The sequence below is a fragment of the Oryctolagus cuniculus genome, chromosome 11, assembly GCF_051225735.1.
Source record: "Oryctolagus cuniculus isolate XC-2025 breed Fujian yellow rabbit chromosome 11, ASM5122573v1, whole genome shotgun sequence".
In the NCBI taxonomy this organism is placed as follows: Eukaryota; Metazoa; Chordata; class Mammalia; order Lagomorpha; family Leporidae; genus Oryctolagus; species Oryctolagus cuniculus.
This window is the reverse complement of record NC_142877.1, coordinates 73548109-73573649: the sequence shown is the minus strand read 5'-3', so window position 1 is coordinate 73573649 and position 25541 is coordinate 73548109. Positions and strand designations below refer to the sequence as shown.

The following is a 25541-nucleotide window of genomic DNA, read 5'->3' as shown; positions in this document are numbered from 1 at the left end:
ATGTCATCATCTTCATAATCTTGAATTGGGGTGTCTTTTCCATTTGGGGGCGTCATGATGACTTCCTTGTTTTTATTACCTCGGTTTTTGCGTTTGTTATTTGGCATATTGGAGATATTTGGTTTCTTCACTGTGGTGCTTTTTCTTGTTATACTATGACTCTAGATTAAGTGGACTGTCTGTTTTTGATGGAGCCTTAGAGGCTTGAGATGGGTGTGGCCTGAGAGCTCTGTTTGGTGTGCCAAAGGTGACACTCCCAGGTCAGGCGTGATAGATCTCTCTCTCTCTCTTTCTTTCTTTTTTTGATTCAAAAGGGAAGTAATTCCACACAGCTGAACGAAGTTGGAGGTAGTTAGCAGGCAAATGATATACCCACAGGAGCCAGAGATCAGAAGCTCTTTCCCAAGGACCACACAGGGCATCTGTTAGGCCCTCAGAATGGGCTCAAATTCTCGTTCAGTCTCCCACTGGGTTGCCAAAGTTATGTAATTGTAGCGTCTCTGGAGAGTACTCACGTGAATTCCGTGGTTCTCTCCCCCACCGTCTCTTTTTTCACAGTCTCAGTTCAGTAGCACCACAAATTTACTAGGTCCTAATCTCCTGTTAATTCGCCCCGCCCAGAGTCAGGTTTTTCTGCTAGGCTCAGGGCCGGTGCAGACCTGAGGTCGCTCTGCTTATGACGTATGTACAAGATGGCACCTGCTCTTTGTCTTGCCTGCCTTTGAGAGGTGAGTGGAGAGAGAGAAACCTGTGTCCGTACCAGTCACTTTATTTTCTCTCTCTCTCTCTCTTCTAGTTAGCCTGGTGAACTTTTTCCCCCCGGGGGTCGTTCCCTCTAGTCTCCTCTCTCCGCTTGCCTGCCAGTGTCTCGGGCTATTGAGGTTCGGCTCACCTCGCGTTCCAGCGCTGGTGTGTTGAGTCTGCCGCTGGTGTCCCGAACTGTGGGCTCCCACGCTCTCCACACAGGTCCACTGTGAATCACGCGTTCCAGAAGAGTTTCTTCTGCTGTTTCTTCCCCTACTCTTCCTTGAACCTGCAGTATCTCCACTTTTATTAAACTGTCTCTCCCCGGACTATCAGTGTGCTCCCTTCCTATTCCGCCATCTTGCCTCCTCCCATTTTTTTTATGTTTTATATTTTATTTTATTTTATTTGAGAGAGTTACAGACAGTGAGAAGGAGAGATAGAGAGAAAGGTCTTCCTTCCATTGGTTCACTCTCCAAATGGCCACAATGGCCGGAGCTGTGCCCATCCAAAGCCAGGAGCCAGGTGCTTCTTTTTGGTCTCCCTTGTGTGTGCAGGGGCCCAAGGACTTGGGCCATCTTCTACTGCTTTCCCAGGCCATAGCAGAGAGCTGGACTGGAAATGGAGCAGCTGGCACTAAAACTGGAGCCCATATGGGATGCCGGTGCCGCAGGCAGAGGATTAACCTAAGGGTGCCAACCCCCATACATAAATCTTTAAAAGAATACTCAACTTCACAAAGATACTACAATATTTAATTTCTCTCCTATCATGCAATGAAGTATAATTGAAAATTATACAGTGACATCTTCCAAGCTTTAGGGAACATTTCATTCTAAACTTCCAATCAGTTTTTGGCTGGAATCATGATTTTCTTATTTTTCTTTACTTTTTCCTCATCACCATGACTGGTAATAACAGCTGGCTCTTTTAGGATATGTTTCATCAAGGAACAGAATTGTTATTACTTCTCAAGAGTTGTCAAGTAAACAATAATAGAACAAGAGAGAAAGTAAACTTATATCTGTAGAAAACTCAAGAAATTGACAAAAAGGGGAAAAGGAATTTCTTAATTACAAATTTATGTCTTTTTACTATAAGAAATATAATAATTCAATGGGATAATAAATGGTAATTAATTCTGGCCTCATTTGCAAGGCAGTAGGGAGTGATAAGGAGTGCAACAAAATGAAGAGAACATGTCCAGCTAATTTTTGCCGTACGATAAATTTTTAAAGAAAAATCTGTAAATATTCTCATTCTCTCTATATATAGGGAGAGAAAAACCTCAATGCTAAAACTTTGGTTAGATTTTTAATGCTGTATAGACCAAACACAATGTTAGCAAGCTGCTTAATCAGAGACAGCAAATTTGTGAATTCTTGAATACAGAATAAAGAAATCACAGGCAGTTTGATAAACCAGTGTTCTCCAAAGAAAGTGCACTTGGGGGAGGGGGCAGTGGAAGAAAGATGTTGAGCTCAAAATAGTACATTAGCAGGATAAAGCAATAAAAGAAGTTTGGCCAGACTCATCAGCTATGGTACAATAGACTACAAGCTGTCAGTTCATGGGATTCACGTTAGTTTCTTAGAAAATTAAATATCAGTGCTGACTTTATGTAGTTTAAGTTTATCTGAAATTGTGTTCTCCAACATGCTAAATGTCTTGCATCTTAATTTTAGCAATCAACTACCTTAAAAAAGGAAAGGCAAAATCAGAGACTGTTCTTAAGGGTTGGGAAATTTAGCTCATATCAAATGTAAACATTTCCTTGAAATATAAATGTGTATTTTAATTTTTACAGAATTAAAAATTACTGGTATTATAGAAGAGAGAACAAATTAATTTTTCTAATGATCTTTGGAAACATGGAGAAAACCTCATGTATAATGAATTTCTATTAGAGCCATTTTCCTTACTAATGACCTGTAGCCCTAAAGAAATATTCATTCAATGCTTATTATTTTATGTTCTTATTTTATTGAGCTAAAGGGAAGCTGAGTGTAGGCAGAAGGCTTTTCCATATTTCATAGCCTCTTTTTCCACATGCATGGTATTAATTTCTCGAAAGCATAGATCATTTTCAGTCTTGGAACTTTAGACAATCATCATCTATTCAGGCGATTTTATGGTGGCTTGCTTTGTTTTAGCTCACTGATACATAAATAGTCTTTGGTTATTACTATGTTTTTACTGTTACTATATACATACAAACATACACATACATATATACAAATACAAATGCACCATATGAAATGTGCATAAAGCACCAAGAGATTGATGTTATTATTCCCATTTTCTCCTAGAAGAGGATGAAATTCACAGTAGAAATTTTATGAAAGCCACATTTAATTGCGGCTGGCTAGTGTCTGAGCTATGACTTGGACCCAGGCTTTCCTGACACCTTAACCTGGGTTCTTCCTATCATTCAACATTGTTTCTTGATTTACTGTAGTGAACTCAATGGTCTGCACGGAGTGCAACAAGAAATAATCACAGTCTGGGTTTTTTGTTTGTTTGTTTTAAAGTTTATTGGACTCAGAGAACACTGATTTCTTTTTGACTTAGAAAGGGGCTGAGTTCAAAGAAAATTAGGCAAATAGACCAGAAATGTTGGGGAAAAGTACACTTTGATACTTCCTAAGGCTAGGAAATGCTCAAAGGAGATCCTCTTAAAGTAGATATGTGAATTCTGGGAAAATCCCATAGCTTCAATTACAATACTTGTGCTGAATATACCTGATACTATCTCCAGCTCTTATAATCTTTTTGAGTTGTAGAGTCTTAAAGGCAATCATCTATTTGACATATTTTCGGATGCCTAATAAGGCATTTCAAAATTTATAAGTCCAAGATCCTTCCCCAAATTGCTCCTCAGTTACTCTCCCCTATTCTAGAAAAGGCCACAATCATCCACTAAAAACCAGGAAGTAATCCTTGATCTCTCCTTCCTCTTCCCTTTCAACTCTTAATACATTAGAAGTCTTGTAACTCTATCTACAAGACACATTTCAAAGCTGTCCACTTCTTTCCCTTCTCTACCATTTCACTATGGTCCAAGCCTGGACTCCCACCTTAGCTTGTTAATTGGCTTCCCTATTTTAGCTTTTGGCTCTATTACCTATTCTCTATAAAATAGCCAGAGTGATTTTTTTAACATGTAAATAAGAAGTATCCTGTGATTTCTTTATTTAAGATGTAACAATGCCTACCTTTCTACCTTTTTTTTTTTAATGATCTAGCCCACTGGCTATATTTTAATTTCTTGAAAATATCACATATGTTAACTTCATTGTTGTCTCACTCTATAGTTAAAAGCTTAAAATCACTTCTTGAGTATATTCATTTGGGTTTGACTATGAGGTTATTACAAAGATTTCTTAAACAAATGTATCATTATGTTCCACAAAATATTTATTGGTAGACACAGGGACATTTTATTTAGACACCTCCTTTGAGAAAGGACTCACTATGAGGCTGCAGAGTCTAATTAGCTGACTGTCTTCAGATTTCAGCTCTTGGGGGCCAGCATTGTGGCATAGCAGGTTAAAGCCCTGGCCTGAAGTGCTGGCATCCCACATGGGCGCTGGTTCTAGTCCCGGCTGCTCCTCTTCCAATCCAGCTCTCTACTATGGTCTGGGATAGCAGTGGAAGATGACCCAAGTCCTTGGGCCCCTGCACCCACGAGGGCAACCCGGAAGAAGCTCCTGACTCCTGGCTTCAGATTGGCGCAGTTCCGGCTGTTGCAGCCACCTGGGGAGTGAACCAGCAGATGGAAAGACCTCTCTCTCTCTCTCTCTTTCTCTCTCTCTCTGCAACTCTGTCTTTCAAATAAATAAAATAAATCTTTTAAAAAATATTTTCAGCTTTATCAGGCACTCCCTTTGCTTTCTTAACTGTGGCTGTGCTATTCCTAGAATGCTATATGCAATCAACGAGCAAGGTGATGGTAGCTAAGATCATACTCATCTGGTGATGACCCACATGCAATGAATTAATAAAGTGGTAAGACAAAGGACTGGCAATTGGTGCCCAATATTGGACTCCTCTATGCTTAAGAGCTCCTTGTGTGGCTGAGAAAATTTTATCAGGTTGACCATGTGATTTGATGGCTCTCCCTTATCAATTTTGTTTCCACCCTGCTTCTTTACACTTCTCATTCTAGCTCAAAATCTGCTTCCCAGAGAACTTACCCTACAGCCCTATTATATGCTGAGTACACTCTGGACACAGGATACAGCAGGGAGCAAAAGAACAATGAAGAAATGCATAAACTCACATGCTAGTCAAGAGATACAAGATAAAGCAAGTATCTAACAAGTAAATATCACAGAGAAGGAATGTCTATTAAGGAAATGAAAAGCAACAAGATCAGAGATGACTGGAGAATTAATTTAGATGACTGGTTGAGAAGGTTAGGATAGCATGCTCTGAGCAATAAATTGTGAGCTGAGATCTGAGTGACAAGAAAGCAGCAGCTCTACAAAGATCTGGGATAAATGAATAAAAGAGAAGTGAATAAGGGCCACAAAAGCCTGAGGAGAGGCATGAGCTTAACATGTTTGAGAAACAGAGATGACCAGGGTAGCCTGAGATTTCCACATGCCAGATCTTAAGCTAACATCATTACATTCATTATTTTATTTAATACAAGTATGTGAAGTTAGTGTTTGTGTCTGTCAGGATTCCAGAAGGAAACAGATACTACAAAGATATGGGAAAAGTTCAAATAACCAAGAAGAGATGATGAAGAACTCAGGGATTAGTAACAGAAATTCAACTCATTCTCCCTGCCACCCTCCAACCCCACCATCATTCCCAGTCTGAAGGTGCTGACAGGGAGCCGTTAATGGACCTGCTGGCAAGCCCAAAGACTGGCGAAGAAACCACCAGATTGAAGTGTGGCCTTGAGGGGATGACCACAGCTACTACCCTAAAGAGGTGGAAGGAAATAAGTCCACTATTCAAATTCTCATACCTGCCATACATCAATTTCCTGTCACTGCTGCATTGACCAAAACTCAACCAGAACTCAACTGAACCATTGCATAAAAAGTCAGCTTCCTAGGGCACAGAATCAGGTGGAAAAGATTGGGAAATGGGTCTGTAGAGACAAAGAACAGAATGTTATACAATACAATGTCATATCCATTTTACAGGAGAGGGAACTACCTTACTGTTCCTGATTCCAAGATGCATTTTTCCCTACATTTCAGCATCTCTCAACTAGAGATGCTCTTTACAATCAATGTAGTGTCATAGTTTAATATGTGGCATCTTTTTTTGTTGTTGCTCTTCATAGTGTCGTGTAAAATAAGAGTGTGTTATACAATTAAAGTCTTCTATTTTAAAGAATATGCTGACTAGCCCAAACTCAGGTAGTTAAAAATTATGGACTTGTACGTGTTTGGAGAAGGACTAAGAACAATAAGGGGAGGGAGAAACACTCTGGTTTCTTAATCTTTCTTCCTTCTTCCCAGTTACTTCCTTCCTCTCTTCATATCTTCTCTCCCTCTGTTTTCACAAATAGAGACCCTGTTTCTCTAGAATCTTGCTAACCAAACCTTGACCCTGGAGTCTTAGAGCTGTGGCACAGTTCTGTATCACCACTGTAGTTGTGATCCACAGACATTGTTACTGTGAGGAGCAAAAGCTGAGGTGGCTTATTGGACAGAACATGGGCTTCTTCCCCTTGCTATTCACTGCACCTGTATTTCAAGTAAATTAGAAACTATTTTCTATTACGTATCACTTGGGATTTTATTATGTTTAAAACTGGAAGACGGGGTAGACATTTGCCATAGCGTTTAAGACAGCACTTAGGATGCTCATGTAACACATGGGAGTGTCTGGGTTCGATTCCTGGTTTCAGCTCCAGCTTCCCACCAATGCAGACCCTGGGAGGCAACAATAATTGGGTCCCTGCACTCATGTGGGAGATAGAGTTTGAGTCTGTGGATCTGGGCTTCAGCTTGGCTCAGTCCTAGCCATTGTGGGCATTTGAGATTTGAAAGTATTCTCTCTCTCTTTCTTTGAAATAAATAAAAATAATTTTTTAAAATGCCAAACATGATTTATAAATATTTCCCATTCATCTCAATGGCATCTGAGAACCTGCTTCAATTCTCTCCATATTTTGCAACTCAGACTCCAACTAAACTACTGTTTTCCATGGTAAGTGATCACTTATTCTCTTTACAATATCAAGACCATCTGTAAGATAATTCTTCTTTGCCACAAAATGTTATGGAAAATTTATCCATAAATTCCTTATTTTATCTCCTCATAAGACTAAATGTCCACCATATTTAAATATCTCTCATACTATCCTTTCCAAATGTTAACTCTCCCATCTGTACAATTTTTTAAATTATTTATTTATTTGAGAGGCATAGATAGAAATAGTGATAAAGAGGGGTGGAATCCCCCCATCTGCTGATTTACTCACGTAATGTCCCCAAGGCTGAAGTCATGAGGCAGGCCATAATCCAGATCTCCAGTCTGGGTGGCAAGAACCCAATTTCTTGAACCACCAGCACTGCCTCCCAGTGTCTGCATTAGCAGAAAACTTGAGTCAGGAGCAGAAATTAGGAATCAACCCAGGCACTCTGATATGAGTTGCAGGTATCTTAACTGCTAGGCTGAACACTTGCTTCTAACCCATACTTTTCATTTCACCATTTATATGTCTTTTAAGACTTTGGAATTAGTCCACCATTTGCTACCTGTTTCTTCCAGTTCTGTGTTCTCATTACTCACTGCTTCTTTCCTTCTTACTAAAAACATTCTACTGTCTGTATTATTCTTAGCAAGTAATCCTTCCTTCACCCCAGTTATCCCAAGGCCATGGTTTTCACAAAAGCCAGTAGAATCAACTAGAGAGTTGACTAAAATACAGATCCCTCCCTAGTTTTCTCTCCAGATCTACTTAATGAAGTTTCCGGGGGAGTGGGACCAAGTAGACAACTTATTTGAAAAATGTTCTCCATGTCATTCTGATGAGCAGCCATGTTGGAGAACTGTGTGAATATACTCTTTGTTTCATTTCTTATCATATGTTAATTCATTTTTCTGCTGCATTCTAATTCTTAAACTCATTCCTCTCTTAAAACTGAGTTCTCAAAGTATTTCATTTGTGTCTCAATATTCAAAACCAACAGCTTTTTCTCAATCTGCATCATGGTGGAATTTGCTTCACTGCCTGGTCTTAGCTGCCACTCAACTTGTTGAACTTTGTCTTCTCCCTCAGGTTCTGTAACTTGAATGATGTCACAAGGTAGAGACTTTAGAAAGATTTTCTATAAGTAGTGATTACTATTACCATTTTACATGTATAAAACTTGGGGATGAGAAAGAAAAAATAATCCTTGCCAGAACCAAAGTTAAATATCTTAAAACTCATTGTTTTAAATATTCTCAGGAACATTTAGGACACTGTAATTATCTTCATTTTAATTTCATGATCCATAGGTCTTACTACTTTATACAATCTACATGAAAAACTTTATATATAGAACTCCAATCTTAAGAGGAATAGTATTTCCTTTATCTTCATCTTCTATATTAACTAAATATTCAGCTAGAGATCAGGGATACTTCTTTTTACATGCCAGATCCTAAAATAACCAGTCATTTGTATGAGTCCATAAGTGAATTAGAACTATAAGAGGCAGTCACTAATTGGAATCTTTTTTTATTGTCTCCTACTTTCTGTTTGCTTAAGATGCTGTTGATCAATTGTAACAGATTTGACTGCTTGTCTCCTAAAATTGCATGCAGTGGCGTTGCCAGTGGAGGGGTCTTCCCTGTCGTTATATCTCCCAACCTCCTTGGCATTCAAGTATGGGCTTAGGGCTAAATCTCATCAACAGAATGTGAGCAGAAGTAATGGAGCACATGGGATGGGGCCTTTAGAAAGCAGGTGAACGTTCAGTCCTGCAGAGGATGACCGAGCCATGTGGTAGAAAGAGCCCTTTTCCTAAACATCGTCCACCATTAGCAATCTCTCACTGGACTGATAAATGTACATGAAATTAGCTTTGGTTGGGGGTAAGCCCTGGAAATGTGAGTACTTGTTTATTTTGGAAATAAGCACTTCATTCAGTTGTGTGTTTTTACCACAACAGTTTATTAGCCATTTGCTGGTGATTTGTTTTTCAATTTTTCACATATCTGAGCAGAACTGGTGATATCCCATCCTTCCACCTGCTGCCTCTCCAATCTCCATCTTAGGAGGCACAGACTAAAAAGGGAAATGGTAAGATGACAAAGTCCAGTATCCATGGCCTACTCACCCTACTGTTCAGGATTACCTTAATCCCTAATGTGCCTACTCCTTCTCTTTTCCTCCCTCTAAAGTAATGTCATGTGAAAACTGCAAACTACTAGGGTTATCAAAGTATATAGGACTCTGGAGTTGAATCAGTACTACCCTGAATCATGCTGTGTGACCTTACACCATTTTGCAAATGTGTTGGTTCCTCCTTTTACAGTATATAAGATGAACCTCCAAGTTCCCTTAAAAATAAAAATGAAAATGAATATATCCACAATGCTTTTAAAAGAAGATTAACAGGGAACACTGTGGCACAGTGGGTGAAACTACTGCTTGGGAAGCCTGCCTTCTATATCCGAGTGAGGTTTAAGTCCCTAATGCTTGACTTCCAATCCAGCTCTCTGCTAATTCATCCTAGGAGGCAGCAAATGATTGCTCAAGTGCTTGGGCCCCTGCACCCATGTGGGAGACCTGGAAGAAGCTCCTGGCTCCTGGCTTTGGTCTGGCCCAGCTCTGGCTGGGATCGGTGTAGCCATTTGGGGAATGAACCAGCAGATGGAAGACCATTCTCTCTGTATCTGGAACTCTGCCTTTCAAGTAAATAAATATTTTTTTAAAGGTAAGTTCTTTTTGGTATAAAAAACTTGAAATCTAGGCATACTAGGGGTCTCCAAAATGTTAATAGAATGTGCACATTACAAAAAATGCATGAATTTCAAAATCATTGCACTGAAATAAATTTAGTTTATAATTTCATTTTGCATGAGGCATTTAAAATGCCCTCATAGTTAAGCTCATGGCTGGGTAAAATGAGGGAAATTATCTTGACAAGAAGTATAGCTTACACCCTGAGAGGTCACGCTGATTCTGACTAGAACTTAAAACATCTGAGTCAAGTGTTTACTCCAAGGGGAACAATGGCCAAAGTGCTGGGCCAAGACAACCAGCTGTTGGAACAGTGTTTTGGAGTGTCTCTTAGCCCAGGATCATCCACGGGAGTAAGATGCTTTGTAAAGTGCTCAGGTTTCAGCCAAATTCTCAGAGTGGCTTAAAACCACAAGGCTTCAATGAGTTCTCTGGATCAATGAAAATTATAGCATTATCCAGTGCCTATTATTCCCAATACTGAGTGTTGAGGGTAAAAATAAGATTAAGGTATTGTGCTTGTTTCCAATTTTGTCCTTATTCCTAGAAAGAAGTAGCAAAAAAGGTCTCTTTTTAAGTAGAGGCTTTTTTAAAAAAAAAAAATTTATTTATTTGAAAGGCAGAGTTACATGGAGGCAGAGGCAGAGAGAGAGAGAGAGAGAGAGAGAGAGAGAGAGAGATCTTCCATCCGCTGGTTCATTCCCCACATGGCCACAATAGCTAGAGCTGAGCCGACCCAAAGTCAGGACCCAGAGCTTCCTCTGGGTCTCCCATATGGGTGCAGGAGCCCAAGGACTTGAACCATTTTACACTGCTTCCCCAGGCTCATTAGCAGAAAGCTGGATCAGAAGTGGAGCTGCCAGTACTTGAACTGGCACCCAAATGGGATGCTGGCACTGTAGGCAGCAGCTTTACCTGCTATGCCATAGCTCTGGTCCCAGGGTATCTCTATCTTGAGTCCCCCAACTTCGGAAGGTCCCCATGTTAGAGGATCTTGCTCAGGCCCTGTGCTAACTGTGCCTCTGCCCACAAAGCAACCAGAAGGAGTTGACACTCAGAGTAAGTGGCCTCTGGCTTTCTAGACTGCCACTCATAGGTCAGACTTCAGCCATGCCTGTCTCCAGAGGCCTCAAGCAGCGTCCAGGCCTGTGTAGATCTCCGGGCTGGCTTGTCCTAAGGATGGCCTGTGCTGCTACAGTGTGTTGCCTTGGGTTGAGATGTGGCCAAAAGGTGCTTCCCAGGGCTGTACGTAGAGCCTGTTAACCATCCCTCGGAAAAACTCAAGTCAATATAAGATATGACCATACTGCAAAAGATTTGTGAAAAATGGAATGAAAATATTAGTTATTTCAGTGTAAAATTCTTTTGAAATCCATACATAAGGTGTCTTCAAAATGTTCATGGAAAATGCATATTATGAAAAAACTGCATCAGTTTCAAAATTTTTTTGCAGGAAAATAAATTTCTCTTTTAATTCCATTAAACCCCAAACTTTTTGAAGTTCCCTCTTATGTGAATTCAGACCTGATTGGTGCTTTGTGCTTTGGAGAGTCACATACTTCACTCATGGTGCTCCCTAAACAGTGGTCACATGTATGACAGTTGATATCTGCAGAGTCAATTTCCCTGTGGTTACTTACACACATTCTCTCTCAAAATAGTTATTCTGTCTGGTGTTCCAGAAACTCATTTGGCTTGGGAAATCTTCACATCCTAGTCTTAATCCTCAAATGCCTGCCTATCAATTCGGTCTTATACTTGTCAACTCCCAGCAGCTGTTTAAGCAAATACTACTGTGGTGATCCATTCAAAGGATTATTGTAACACAGCTGTTTGTAGGCCAAGGTAGATTTTAGTGGAGATGAAAGTCATCTGGATGATCTCACGAGTATAAACCTGTTACTATTGTTTTCATGGACTGCGGGTCTCTGGTGTAGGTTCCTTAGTTATGGCCTAGTTAAATATTGTGACCCTATAAATCAGTACAACACAACATGCCTAAGTACTTTAGGGAGTTTTTGGGTGGGCTAAACTTGACTAAAGGTTAAGATCCAAAGGGTTTGTTATTTTTCCCTTTGACAGTAAATTCTAAGGTCTTTCCTCCGTTAGCACAGAATTGAATGAATAAAAACACCAGATGGTGTTATCCTTTGTGGCTCATCTAAGCAGCTGAGACTTTCCTTAAAGCCCTAGAAAGGAGCTAATCTACAGGGGTGGCAAACTCACCTGGCTCTGAGGGGGGCCAACTTGAAAGGATTTAAGTTAGTGAAAGAGCATTTGAGGGGGCTGGCACCATGGCTCACTAAGCTAATCCTCCGCCTGCAGCACCAGCATCCCATGTGGGCGCTGGGTTCTAGTCCCAGTTGCTTCTCTTCCAGTCCTGCTCTCTGCTGTGGCCCAGGAGGGCAGTGGAGGATGGCCCAAGTGGTTGGGCGCCTGCACCCACATGGGAGACCAGGAAGAAGCACCTGGCTCCTGGCTTCAGATCGGTGTAGCTCCAGCTGTAGCAGTCATTTGGGGGGTGAACCAACGGAAGGAAGACCTTTCTCTCTGTCTCTCTCTCTCTCTCACACACTAACTCTATCTGTCAAATAAAAAAAAAATCATTGTGGATCTTTGCTTTAAAAAAAAGAGCATTTGAGTATATGTCACCTCTAATCATTTATATTCATTTTTTGTAATTAGTTACCATGCAGAAAATAATGCTGGTTAGGCCACCTTGCAACCTAGCCTTGGGTGTAACTTCCATACTATGATTTGTGACTTAAATCACACTGAAAAATTTTGTTTGGTCTTAAATAGCTTACTTATACAGCTGGAACAGTATTGGGAGTTCCACCATTATCGAGGCAGTCTTTTAAATTAACCAGTCTCCTCACACCCATCAGAAAGGAATAGAGGAATGGATCTGTCCACGGATACCACATTTTTGAGAAGAATTTCTTCCTTCATGAGTGTTTTGGGGTCTTGGTGTAGAAGCAAATGGAGCACAATTTTTTTTTTTTTTGACAGAGTGGATAGTGAGAGAAAGAGACAGAGAGAAAGGTCTTCCTTTGCCATTGGTTCACCCTCCAATGGCCACCGCGGTTGGCGTACTGCGTTGATACGAAGCCAGGAGCCAGGTGCTTTTCCTGGTCTCCCATGGGGTGCAGGGCCCAAGCACTTGGGCCATCCTCCACTGCACTCCCGGGCCACAGCAGACAGCTGGCCTGGAAGAGGGGCAACCGGGACAGAATCCGGCACCCCGACCAGGACTCGAACCCGGTGTGCTGGCACCACTAGGCGGAGGATTAGCTTATTGAGTCGCGGCGCCGGTGGAGCACAATTGTTACACCTAAGGTTGAGAGAAGATTGGGAAACAAAAATAATGTTCTCCTTAAAAAAATAAAAAAACCCACGCAAACCAGAAAGCCTCCCATATTTATTCAGCCATGGTGTTCTGTCAGGTATTCTTTAAGAGAGTATCACATTTCTTTCTCAATCAATATCGCAGTTTAGGCAAGGTGTGTGAGTCCTTAATACAAGGAAACAACCTAGGAGGGGTTAAGTGACTTGGCAAAGACCATACAGTGAATGATACCCATACTAGGGCTCAAATCTAAATTCTTTTGTCTTAAGTTTTATGTTCCTTCCACTACACTTAGCATTTCTGTGTCTAAATCACATTGTCTGATAGTAAATGTGGGATTTCTCTGCTGTGGATAATTATTGCTTCAATTAACTGAGCAACTGATATGTTTGTTAAGCACGTGGGCTCTGGAGCTAGAGGGCTTGGGTTCAAGTGTCATTTCCCACAGTTACTGGTTGTGTAATTTTGCATAAATTACTCACTGCCCTTGGAATTTATGTATGAAAGAAGATAATAGTCTTTTTTAAAAAGCTTCACAGTTTTTGTGGGAATGAGTTGAGTGACTACATATAAAATGCTTAGGGCAATTCCTGGCACACAGAAACAGTTCGATAAATTTTAGCTGTCATATGTATTACTTTGTTAAATTTTTTCAGAAACACTCTTAAGGAAGTATTATCCTTATTATCTTTAAGTAGGCAAACTGAAAATTAGGTGATTTGCCCAAGATTATCCAGGTAATAATTTCAAAGCAAGAAAAGCAGAGTGTGTAGGTTTGTGATATACTCTGTTATAAGTTGAAATAGCACCTGCAAACCGGCTAGAACAATCATTTAATGCCCAGGACTGGCCTACATGGGATGGGTAGTTGCAACGGGCCTCCAGGTATGCAAAATAATTTCAATTTGAAGTCCATTGAAGTCCATAGGCTCCAAAAGATGGAGTAATTTGAGACAGTGATTAGAGCCTTGCCAGAGTGAAACACCGGGAGGAAAAGACAATAAGACTGGGCAAATGCTGGTATTAGGAGTTGGTCGGCCAAGAAATCAGGACATGAGCAGATGGACCCCCTCTACCTATTTTGTGGTTTTTGTTTTAGCCCAGTATCGATTCCGTAGACATAAATGAAATTTACAGCTCAAAAGATGCTTTTACAACAAACAGGCCTCCACACAGATCTTCACAGCTTTATGCAATAAAGATTATTTCATTTTGCAAACCTTATTCCCATTTCCAAATGATGAAGCTGAAATTTCGAGAGCCAAAGTTAACATGCAACAACTAGCAAGTTTCTGAGACAGTGTTTGAAGCCTTTTGACAGCAAAGCCCTCGCCTGTTTCATCCACATGGCTGCCTCTTGAAGGCCAGTTGCTGAGCATTATGTATTGGGAAACAGAATTGTAGTACTGGATATTTACATGAGTAATGGAATCCGTGCTAACCATTGATTTTGCCAGTTTATAAATCATTTGTGGAAGTGGTCTCTGTTACACCCTAGTATTAGCTTGGTTTGTGAGAAGATGTTCAACCTCAAAACTATGCTCCTAGTAATCAGTTCATACTAATTTAGTGTAATGCTAAATTGTTTGGAGAAGTTAAATATGTTTTGGGAGCCTGAAATTTGACAAAAGTTTCCCAGGGTTTTTTATTGCATGTTCATAAAATTTTACAAGCCCTTCTATTTGTGACTTCTGACAGAATCTCTCTACAGAGGATAATGAATTAATTAAAGACATTGAGCAGTCTATTGATCATAAATCTTTGTAATTCCATGTTGTCATTCAAAAGAATTGCAATCCCGGAAACGCCCAAAATTCAGATGAGTCAAATAGAAGCCACATATTCAATGGCAGCCCCCCACCCCACCCCCCACTTTGGAGCAAAGGCAAGTCCAGAGTGAGGATAAAGTGTTCCAGTCTGTATGGAAACAATCAGATTCCTTTCTTCCCTTGAGAGTGGATGCATAATTAAAAATAGGACAAAATTGCTGTTCTTTTGTATTTGAAAGCAAATTCAGCAAGCAAATAGCAGCTGGAAGAATTAAACTGCAGGTGAAGGCAGCTTGCAACTTGGGAGGTAACTGCTGCGTGATTTATACTGCAATATGAATCAGGCGCCAGATGAGTACCATATTGGTACTTATAATATGGAGCAGCTCACTTATATAATAAGTAGCAGGAGGATATTTTAATCTCTCAAATTATCATTATGTTAGTGAAAGGCAAGGATGATTATAACAAAAACATTAACGAAATTGCATGCCCCACACTGAAACGAAGTTTACTAACTTGCTGATGTTCCCAGTGGAAAGCAATTCTTAATTAACTATATATATACATATATATAATGTTCAAACTTTTTAAAATTTTGTTTTAAAATTTCTGATATATTAAAGTTGAACATATTGATGGGTACAATGTGAGATTTTGGTACATGAATGCATTGTGTAATGTCCAGTCAGGGTAAATATATGTATCTCTTCAAACATTTAATATTTCTTGCAGTGTGCCTATTTCCAAAAAGGCCTTGGCCAAACCTGACTCCACTCCAAAGAGAAAGCAAAGTAGATTATAAAGCCAACTAAATGTGTGTGTGTGTGTGTGTGTGTGTACAAGCTACCTAAAATCCATACAGGAGACATCTAAATTTTTGTATTTTCTTACATGAAAGAACAAGATAACTAAATAACAATATCAAAATATTCTCTGAATCTAATTCTACAATATTAGTATTTTATCCAATTTGCTGTGTGCCAGAATTCAGTAATCAAATTGTCACTTTTTGTCATAGGACTTTCATGTTTTATTTATTTATTTTTTATTTGAGACCAGAATCATGTTTTTTATTTTTTTAAGCTTTTGGGTCAGTTGTGTTCCATGACATTAACTGCTAATGCTTCCAGGAAAATTGTGTTTTCTCTCTCTGACACATCATTCAACTTCACTTCCCAGAGTTCCTGCATCTCTGATGAAGAGAAGTGATGTTTGTCACTTCTAAGCTATGACAGTTAAGAGCAGGTGTGCTTTCCCTAAGTTGTTCTCCCTCTAAACCCCCTGTTGAATGCTGAAAATGTGGTCCTTAGACCCATAGCATCTGCATCACATGGGATTGTATTCAAAATGCAGATTCCAGGACTCACCCCAGACCTTCTAAATCAGCAACTCTGTAGGAAGGGCCCAGCAACCTACGTAGTAACAAGCACACCTGAGTTTGAGAACCACTGTCTGAGACAATGGCAAGCCAAGGTTAGAAGGATCCTGGATGACTGCACGGAGCAGAGACTTGTCCTCCTTCCTACCTCATTGGGCTGTGACAGGAAACCAATTTTTATTGCAGTAAGCTCCTGAGACCTTCAGGTTGCTTTCCATTGCAGTTAGCCAATCTTGACTAATAGTGCTTCCTGGTCCTTTTCCTATTTTTGCTCTTGATGAATGTTTCAGCTTTCTGCTTTTGTCTGCACCACCACAAGTGTACAAGTACACCACTGTGGGGAGCAACTGGGAGCAACTCGGAATAGACTAAGTTACTGGAATTAAGACTTATTCTATGCATCTGCTCTCCCACAATATGGCGCTGGGAGAGGAGAAAACAGCTTCTACGCAGCTGCCTCTTGCCAACTTGAGTGATGACCTCCAGGAGCTGATCCTGCTCCTGATTGGAGGAGAGCAGCATACTCGGCGTGTGGGCAGCCGAGTTGGGATTGGCGGAAGAGGACTATAAAGGAGGAGAGAGACAACATGCACGAGGAACATCTAAGAGGAACATCTAAGGGGAACACCTGTGCAGCCCCCGAGAGAGCTGGCCGGCGGTGTGCCACTCCCCCGCTGAAGTGGGGAATGTGGCAGGGGGAACCGCCCTTCCACGGAGGTGGAAGGGTCGGTAGCCAACCCGGGAAGAACCAGCAGCAAACCCGGGGAGGGCCGAGCAGACAAAAGAACAGCGCAGGGTCCTGTGTCGTTCCTCCACGAAGATGGGGAGCGACACACCACAAATTTGGAATAATGAGGAGGAAATAAACCAACTGACTAATATGCATTTCTTGTTTTCAGGTTTTTCTATTTCATAACCCCTTACGATTTTGTGTACTGTTCCCTTTGTCTAGACTGTTATCTACTGCTAATTACTCATCCAACAAGCATCTCCAGAAAGCCTTAAAAGCATTTTACATGATGAAGGACTCACCTTCTTGCACACTTTCATGGAATTTTTTTCCCTTCAGAAACTGTGATTCTCTTGTATGAGATAACTATTTCAAGCACTAAGAATTTAGCATAACACTATATGATATTCTCTATTCTGTATAATTGATATTTTAAAAATTTATTCCATATTATGCTGTAAAGTATTCTTTCTCTTGGGGAAATGTTTTTCTCCCATTCCAAATGTGTATTTCTATCAAAGATGGGACTTAGTTTTGTGTTATCAAAGTCCATCTCTAGACATTTTCCAAGTAAGCTTATTGAAAAAAAAATTTGATAGGTGAAATCATAAATTTGTAACCCTAGACTGTCATATGGGAAAGGTCTGTCTGTTGAGAAACAATGAATCGAACACTCAGAACCAGCAAGTTGTCAGTTTGGATGATATCCAAGCTCCTGGATCCAGTCATTCCTGAAGTTGGGTACGCTTCCTGTGGTTTGAATATTTAGGATGATAAATTCAATTCTTTTCTTCAAACAGTATGAGTTGAGTTCCTATCACAGGCTGTCAAAATGATCAGCTATTTTAAATATGGAAATAAGTTCATTCACTTCCTAACAGAGAGGTTACAGTAGGTCTTGAACTAAAGAAAGGGGAAGAGAATCTTGGAAGAGTAGGATGAAGTGAGAAGATGGATCCTTTATGTATGGCAAACAGAGAATACATAGAAAAAATATAAGTGGAGGCAATCATCTCAGTTAAGATACATACCTAGTCTTTCATTTGGTGGTTTCATGATATTTGCTCTTTTCTTACACATCTATGATATTTTAATGCATTAAAATTTATCCTTATTCTAAGCAATAAGATCCACAAGATAAAGAGTTATTTTGCTAGCTTCATGTACATAGCTATTACAATGTTTACATTTATGGATCTCTTAAGGTCATTGCATAAATTAGAAATGGGATGAATACCAGACTTTGGGAAATACTGACATGGAGGACCACATCTGCAGCAGAATGGAGGGGAGAGAAGAATGGGCTGGAGGAGAATCAACTTTTAGTTTTGTGTCTTGAATTTAGCCAGCTTGGGAGCAGATTTGTTGCCCTCCTCTGGCAAACTAAATGGTGTTATAACAAATTCAACAGACAGGAATACCCCATTATATAGTGAGCGTTAATATTGTTGCTGAAGGACCAGATTAGTTGTTAAAATATGGAAATAATTCTGTGAAAGCTAGAAATCAGCAGTTGCTCTGAGCTCTCAAAGGTTTCCAACACACTGGTTATGGTTACCTGGACTCGTCTCATGTTTCTTTGCACAACCTCATAATCCATCAAGGAAGGAATGGTGCTGGATCGCGGGGACTCCAGGACCCTGCATCCTCCCAGTGGACACTTTCATTGTGATTAGTTACTGCCTTTGTCTCTTGATTGTGGAATAATTTTTTTATTTTTTTATAATTTTTTTTATTTTTATTTTTGACAGGCAGAGTGGACAGTGAGAGAGAGAGACAGAGAGAAAGGTCTTCCTTTGCCATTGGTTCACCCTCCAATGGCCGCCGCGGCCGGCGCCCACGCTGATCCGATGGCAGGAGCCAGGAGCCAGGTGCTTTTCCTGGTCTCCCATGGGGTGCAGGGCCCAAGCACCTGGGCCATCCTCCACTGCACTCCCTGGCCACAGCAGAGAGCTGGCCTGGAAGAGGGGCAACCAGAACAGAATCCGGCGCCCCAACCGGGACTAGAACCCGGTGTGCCGGCGCCGCTAGGCGGAGGATTAGCCTAGTGAGCCGCGGCGCCGGCCGATTGTGGAATAATTTAAAACTCTCAGATGCATGTATTATTGTAAGGATCAAAAGGGGTTGCATTCATTGGTTTGTTTCTCCATTTTTCTTTCCTGATTGTCACTAGTCTAAGAACTTGAACTGTGTTGTATGTGTCATTTTCTCTGGTATCAAATATGAATGGAGTTTTGAAGTTGGGAAGATGTTAAGAGATAATCAGGATCTAGGACCTTCAGTGTTTGACCAAAAATTAATGGTGCTATAGGAAGATATTCTTAGCTAAGTGCTAGGGGTTGGATAGGGTTTCAGCCGGTTCTGCAAGATTCCATGTTGAGAGCTTGGTCTTCAATAGTCAATGCTGGGGTGGTGGACCTTTAAAGAGTGGAGTCTAGTGGGAAGTCCTAAGATCTTGGAAGGTATGCTCTGGAAAGAGATTAGGAAACCTGAGCTCTCTGGCTTCCTGTCTGGTGATGTGACCTCTTTATCTTGCTCTTGCTCTTGGCATTGTAACATCATCTGCCAGAAGTTTCTCAAGAAATCCTAGTCAATGCCAGTACCATGCCATATAATGTTGACCTGCCTAATTTATTTTGTTAAAGTAATGAAAAACAGACTAATACAGTAGAAAGGAGGCAATAAGATCCTAGAGCCTGGATTCTGGAGTTGACCTGCTTAACCGTAATTCCTAGTCTGTCCCTTTCAAAGTGGGTAACATTGGGTAAATTATTTGATATCTGTGTGCCTTAGTTTCCTCATCTGTTAAGTAGGAATAGTAATAGGACCTACAATATATGATTATATGAGAGTTAAATGACTTAATGCATATAAAACATTTAGAAGGCATAAGCCTAACAATATAGTAAACAGTCAGTACTCATTTGCTGTTATTACTTTATGCAAATGGAGGAACACTCCAGGTAAAAGGCAATCTAATTCAACAAGGCAGTGTTAGTTAAACAATTATGCTACATCCCACACGTTAATAGAGGTTCTGGGGTTAATTTTGATATTTAAATGCTGAGTAAATCAAGATTGAATAAATTTTGCTTCTGGGTACATAAATATGCATTCTATACATTCTATAAAACTCCAAAAGGTAATTATTTTTGAAAATGGTTCTTTCATACAGAGAGAGAGAGAGAGAGATGCCTCCCATTTATTGCTTCACTCCTCAAATGGCTCAGGCGCTGGGCCAGACCAAAGTCAGAGTCAAGAACATATTCTGGGTCTCCCACATGTGTGGCAGAAAGAGAACCACTGGAACTTCACCGGGTCTGAGTTATCAGGAAGCTGGAATCAGGAACCAGAATAGGAATTCAGACTCAAACATTCAAATATGGCATATGACCATCCCAACTGTGTCCTAACTGCTGGGTTATATTCACCCCAGGAGGACCTTTTAAAAAAACAGTTAACAGACTGATTTTTACCATCAAATATTTTCCAAAATAATACCTTTATGGAAATGCTATACTGAAGATTTTTATTTTAATCATTATGTAAAAATCTCTGACCCTCTTAATTGGGCTGGATCATGAGCAACTAAAATATACTTTTTGTGTTGTTTAACTGCTCAGTTCTAAATGGCCTAGATGGAAAATCAGGAAGTAGTTTTGGCCAAACTCATCACTAATAGTGAGAAGAATCCAGGGGAAAAAATCCCATTTAAAGAATACAAAGTACAAGCATGTTTCTCCCTTTGATTTGAATGGCTTTCCAAAGTCTCTCAGCACATGCCTTCTAAGTATTCTGGTTCTGCTAGTGCTACCTATGCCAGGGTTTCCTTCTACACTGTTGTTCACCCCAGTCTCATCTGTAAATGGATTTTAGTTTTAACTGACGTTTCAAAGAAAGACTCAATTAAAACCGCCATATCATACAGACTCCAGAAACTTGACCATTCTTGGCTCATCACATGTAAGACATCACCTGACTGATTCTGAGAAGAAATAATATGCTTGATTTTCAAGCAAATTAGTATCACTCTGCAAGCCTGGAATTCAGGAGGAGAAATAAGTCCCAAGTGTGCCACAAAACCTAGATCAGAGGTTGGCACAGCTAACTTGCAAAATATCCTATGGAATTATGAAAGGATGAAAGATGAATATTTAGGTATGGGATGGAAGGTAAGTGTCATGTTTTAACTGTATTCATAAAATAGCTGATGTTCCACATATGTTATCAAGGTTAAAATCATGAATTTAAACTTGATAAGTAATATTGTTACTAACACAATGGTGTTTGACTTCAGTTGATAAAGCAATTTTAATCATTTTGCATTTTCTTCTTCCCCCTTTCAGCAATTTTCATATGAAAGTTTCAGGTTTTCATCTTAAATGTGTACATGTGTGTCTTGATTTGGTTCTAAGATTTGAGTGTTTTGACTTGATAGTATCATACTTCTCTTTTAGAAACTTCATCAACCATCTTTTCATTTGCTTATCCCCAAAGTTATTTAATTCATGATGTTTCTTTTCTTCCCATTCAGGATTCTTTTTCAAGGACCAAGAGTTCTGGACAATGTCCACACGTGATCTCTGAAGTGTTGAGAATGAAGAGTATCTCTGTGGAACCTACACACATGAATGACAGCAGGACTGGTAAAGTACTCCCAGATAATCCTTCCCTATCACTTCTGTGCAGTCACCATTGCATTATCTTCTGGCATTGGCTGTTGCAGTAGAGAATTCTGAGATGCCTATATTCTTTAATTCCACTGCTATTGACCTAAATAGTTCTAGAATTCATCCTAGTCTATACTCACCATTCCTCTTTCCATCATGTTGAGGATAGATGGCTACTAGTTCTGACTCAAGTATTTCCTTTTAGGATTTTTTATGCACTTTAAAAAAATTTTTTCTTATAAGGTATTCTGTCAGTGTTGGTGCGCTTCTCAAAATGTCATGTATCTATGATGCTGGATATGGGGTGAGAATCCAGGCTTAACACAGAGGTAAACCGAGATTGATGTGATTGATCTGTGGGTTAGAGTACAGAACAAAGCAAAATCTGAAAGGCTGAATTGAGTGATAAAGTCAAGATCCAAAGAGAGCATGCAAACAGCAACAGTATGAAGTTAGAGAGGCAGGGACCTGGTACAAAACACTGGGATGGAATGTAAAGTAAGTGGCTTTGGGATGAAGGGAAGATGTTTGAGTTTTGAGTCTCTGAGCCATTATATGGAGCTGCCACGTGTGTTGGGCAATTTAGGCAAAAGAAACTGAGTCAGCCAAGAAATCCTGCCCCATGCCTATTGCTGAAGTTTATGCTGGAGGGCCTGGGATGGGTGCATGTCTTAGAGAAGTCCTGCCTGAGACAATATAGCTTAGGTTGGCTGTCAGTGTTGCCTCATTCCCACTGACCACGAAGACGAACATACTTACTTCCATTTGCCGTAGCAGTTGATGATGTGGTTTATCTCTTTGGTACAGTTCCACAGGTACTGCAATAAAAAGTTGGAAAGAATTCTTATGAGATTTGACTCACACTCCCATTTTCTGTCAATTCCAGAATGTTCTTTATAAAGTGCATATCTTAATCAGTCACAGAAGAAATGTGATTAGGAAACACAGGTTCCAATTGCTCTGTGTAATGTTCTATAACTATACCCATTCCCTATGCCCACAACAAATTAGAATTAATTTTAGACATCTAGCATCCACAGGCCCAGGCTGTTTGTATAAGCTGGCCAACAGTGGTGTCAGTTGCCCAGAGTTATGTGACTTGCAAACGTGCCCAAGAGGAAGTAGAATGAATGTACTGAATCACTTTGGACTTTCCAAAGCTTTAAGATGATTATCTGGTTGAGGTATGACTGGAAAGTTTTGATATTAAATTTTTAGCATTGGTGCCATTTGAAGACTGGCCATTTCAATGGAGCATATATTTTCAGAGACCATTAGAAAACTTATGAAGATAGAACTAAAGAAGCTTACATCAACATGTGTTTCACTGGGTCAGACAATTACCATCTAGTCTCAACCTGAAACAGAGAAGAAGACAACCTTAGGGATCTGAGAGGAACACAAACAGAATATTGAACCACAGTACCTTTTGAACTTCTGAAACAAGTCTTCCAAGGTCACTGTACATTTTTTTATTGCAGAGCATCCCCCTTAAGTTGTATTTTACACTGAATTTTAAAAATAAATCTAGAGAGTTGGTACACAGCATGCAAAGGGTGCCCACTGAACACACACAAAACCATGTCACAAACCAATGAGAGATTAAGAATTTTATAGTTAGTATTCATGAACCGGCCTTACTTGAGTGGCCTTCTGTGAGTGGCTTGGTATACAATGAAGAATAAGGATCAGGCAGATTCTTTCCTTGACCAGGTTTCCTGATATTTAGCTTCCTTCACTTCAGCAGACTCCCAGCTTCTTTCCCTCAACTCAGGAAGTCCTGTGAGCTCTGCCAGGCTTCCTCTCCAGGCACTGTGCACTGCAGACTTTCTCAAGGCAATGAGCTGTAACCACAGGGTTCAGTTAATTTTCCCTCTCTCAAGGATCACTGTTCTTAGATTATCTGATGTCAAGTCCCTCAAAAACCATTGTTTCATGCATTTTGTCTGTTCTGGTCTGTTGCTTTATCTAGAAAGGTTAATCCAGAGCCTATTACTTCATCTTGGATGGAGGCAGATGTCTGCAGATGAGTTTTGAGAGTTCTTTACATTTCCTGGACATGAGTCTTTTGTCACATATGTGATTACAAATATTCCCTCCCCCCAAAAAATATAGTCATCTTTTCATCCTCTTCATGTTGCCCTTTTAGAGAAAAAGATTTTAATTTTGATGTTCAATTGGATGTCATGACCTGGAAATTTTTCAAAAGTGTGAGTCAGGAAGGTTTTCTCCTACACATTTGCTGCTTTCTAAGCTACCGTATGTTTCACTGGAGTTCAGCTGTGTGCATGGGGAAATTTTATTTTTTGTTACCAAACTCTGCAATAGCTACCTCAAACCAGATATTCAGTCTGGGCTTTATTCCACAGGGATTTTGACACACCTGTAATTATTCAGAATCTCCACTGGATGTCAATACTGCTCAAGGAAAAGCAGCTCAGACATCATAGTGGGTTCACAAAGCAATTCATGCTTGGAAGAAATGTTAGGGTCAAATAGTTAGAAAGGGACTAGAAACAGTAGAATTCTAACACAAACAAGAAGAACTCTCCTTTAGTCCTGTAATAAATGTTAGGCAGAGAGGTGGCATTTGGTGCTGGATTTGTAGCAATACTGAACCCCGAAGTTGAAAGACTGAATTCTATTTTCCACGCTGGCTCTTTAGTTGCTGACATGCAAAACTGAAACCACATTTTTGCTTGAATTATTTAGCTAATTCTCACAAGGTATTTTGTTGAACTAGGACTAGAGGTCCAATCATTACTTCATTTCTTCTGTTCACTTTCCAAACACATACAAATTTCAGCAGTGATCAGTTCAAAAAGAACGACTTTGGTAAGAAAATTACCTGGATTATTTTGGTGCATGTCCAAGGATATCACTAAGCTAAGTAATACAAAGTAGAATCCAAAGAGTAAAATGGCCTTTGATCATATTTCTGAGCAGGTTTGGCTTTCCAGGAAGGGTTAGTCTATTTCAAGACTGAAATTTAAAAAGTTGAATTTATATTATTTTTGCTTTCATAATGGCCACAAAATTGCAATGTGATGTTGATGTTAAAAGTTTTAAGGACTGTATTTTAGAATTTTTTTTGTTTCCTCACTGTGAATTAGTTCATTATAATTCTATCATCATTTTTTTGTAAAACCTTGTCCTCTATAAGATGTCTAAATTAGAAAATTGGAAAGAGTAGAACGTATGCTATTCTGACTATATATTCTCTCCAGGTGGGACAAAAGGATATGGGGCTGATCAGGTTGTTATAGTGACAAAGGATCTCAGTGGACATTTTGTGAAATATCTTAAATGTGTATATGAATATATCTAACAATGTTGTAGGTTTACAGAACATAAAAGTGAACTTACAATAATTGTTGTTGCAAAAATAGTAAAATAATGAACTAGGGGCAAATGTTTGGTATAGCAGCTAAAGTGTTGCTTGAGGCACCTGCATGCCATGTCAGAATGTCTACTTCCACTTCTGATACCAAATTTCTGCTGCAAAGTAGCAGATGATGGCTCACTACTTGAGTCCCTGCCACTCCCAGGGGGTACCCAGATTGAGCTCCGAGCTTCTGGCTTCCTCATGACCCCAACCCTGGCTGTTGTGGGCTTTTGGAGAGTGAATCAGTAGATAGAAGATTTGCCTGTCTGTCTCTGTCTATCTTTTAAATAAATGAAAATAAATAAGTAAAACATGAAATATATTGGATGAGAAATCATATTTAATGTAGAAGGAATTTTTGAGTGAACAACTCTAAAATTTTGTAACGTTAGGAAAAGTAACCAAACCATAGTTTAAGGTATAGGAATAATCTAATCAAGCAAGATTATTTCTTAAAAGTAAGGCACTATTTTGGTAAGTATTTTGTACTCAAGTACTGGTGTTAGAGCAAAAATAAAGATTTAGCTCTTTCTATGGCCTGTGAGTTTTCCATTGTAAATGGTTTCCTGTGGGAGTTTGACATTCTTATG

General features: G+C 39.8%; 1 long non-coding RNA gene across 1 annotated transcript in view; it reads left to right on the top strand.

The window, feature by feature from the left end:
- Positions 1-538: 538 nt before the first annotated feature.
- The window catches only part of LOC149123528 (uncharacterized), a 72367-nt gene continuing 47364 nt past the window's right edge, over positions 539-25541 (top strand). Inside the window, exons 1-2 of the long non-coding RNA XR_016217145.1 lie at positions 539-728; positions 21431-21542. This is a non-coding gene — a long non-coding RNA (uncharacterized LOC149123528). The remainder of the gene's footprint in view (positions 729-21430; positions 21543-25541) is intronic.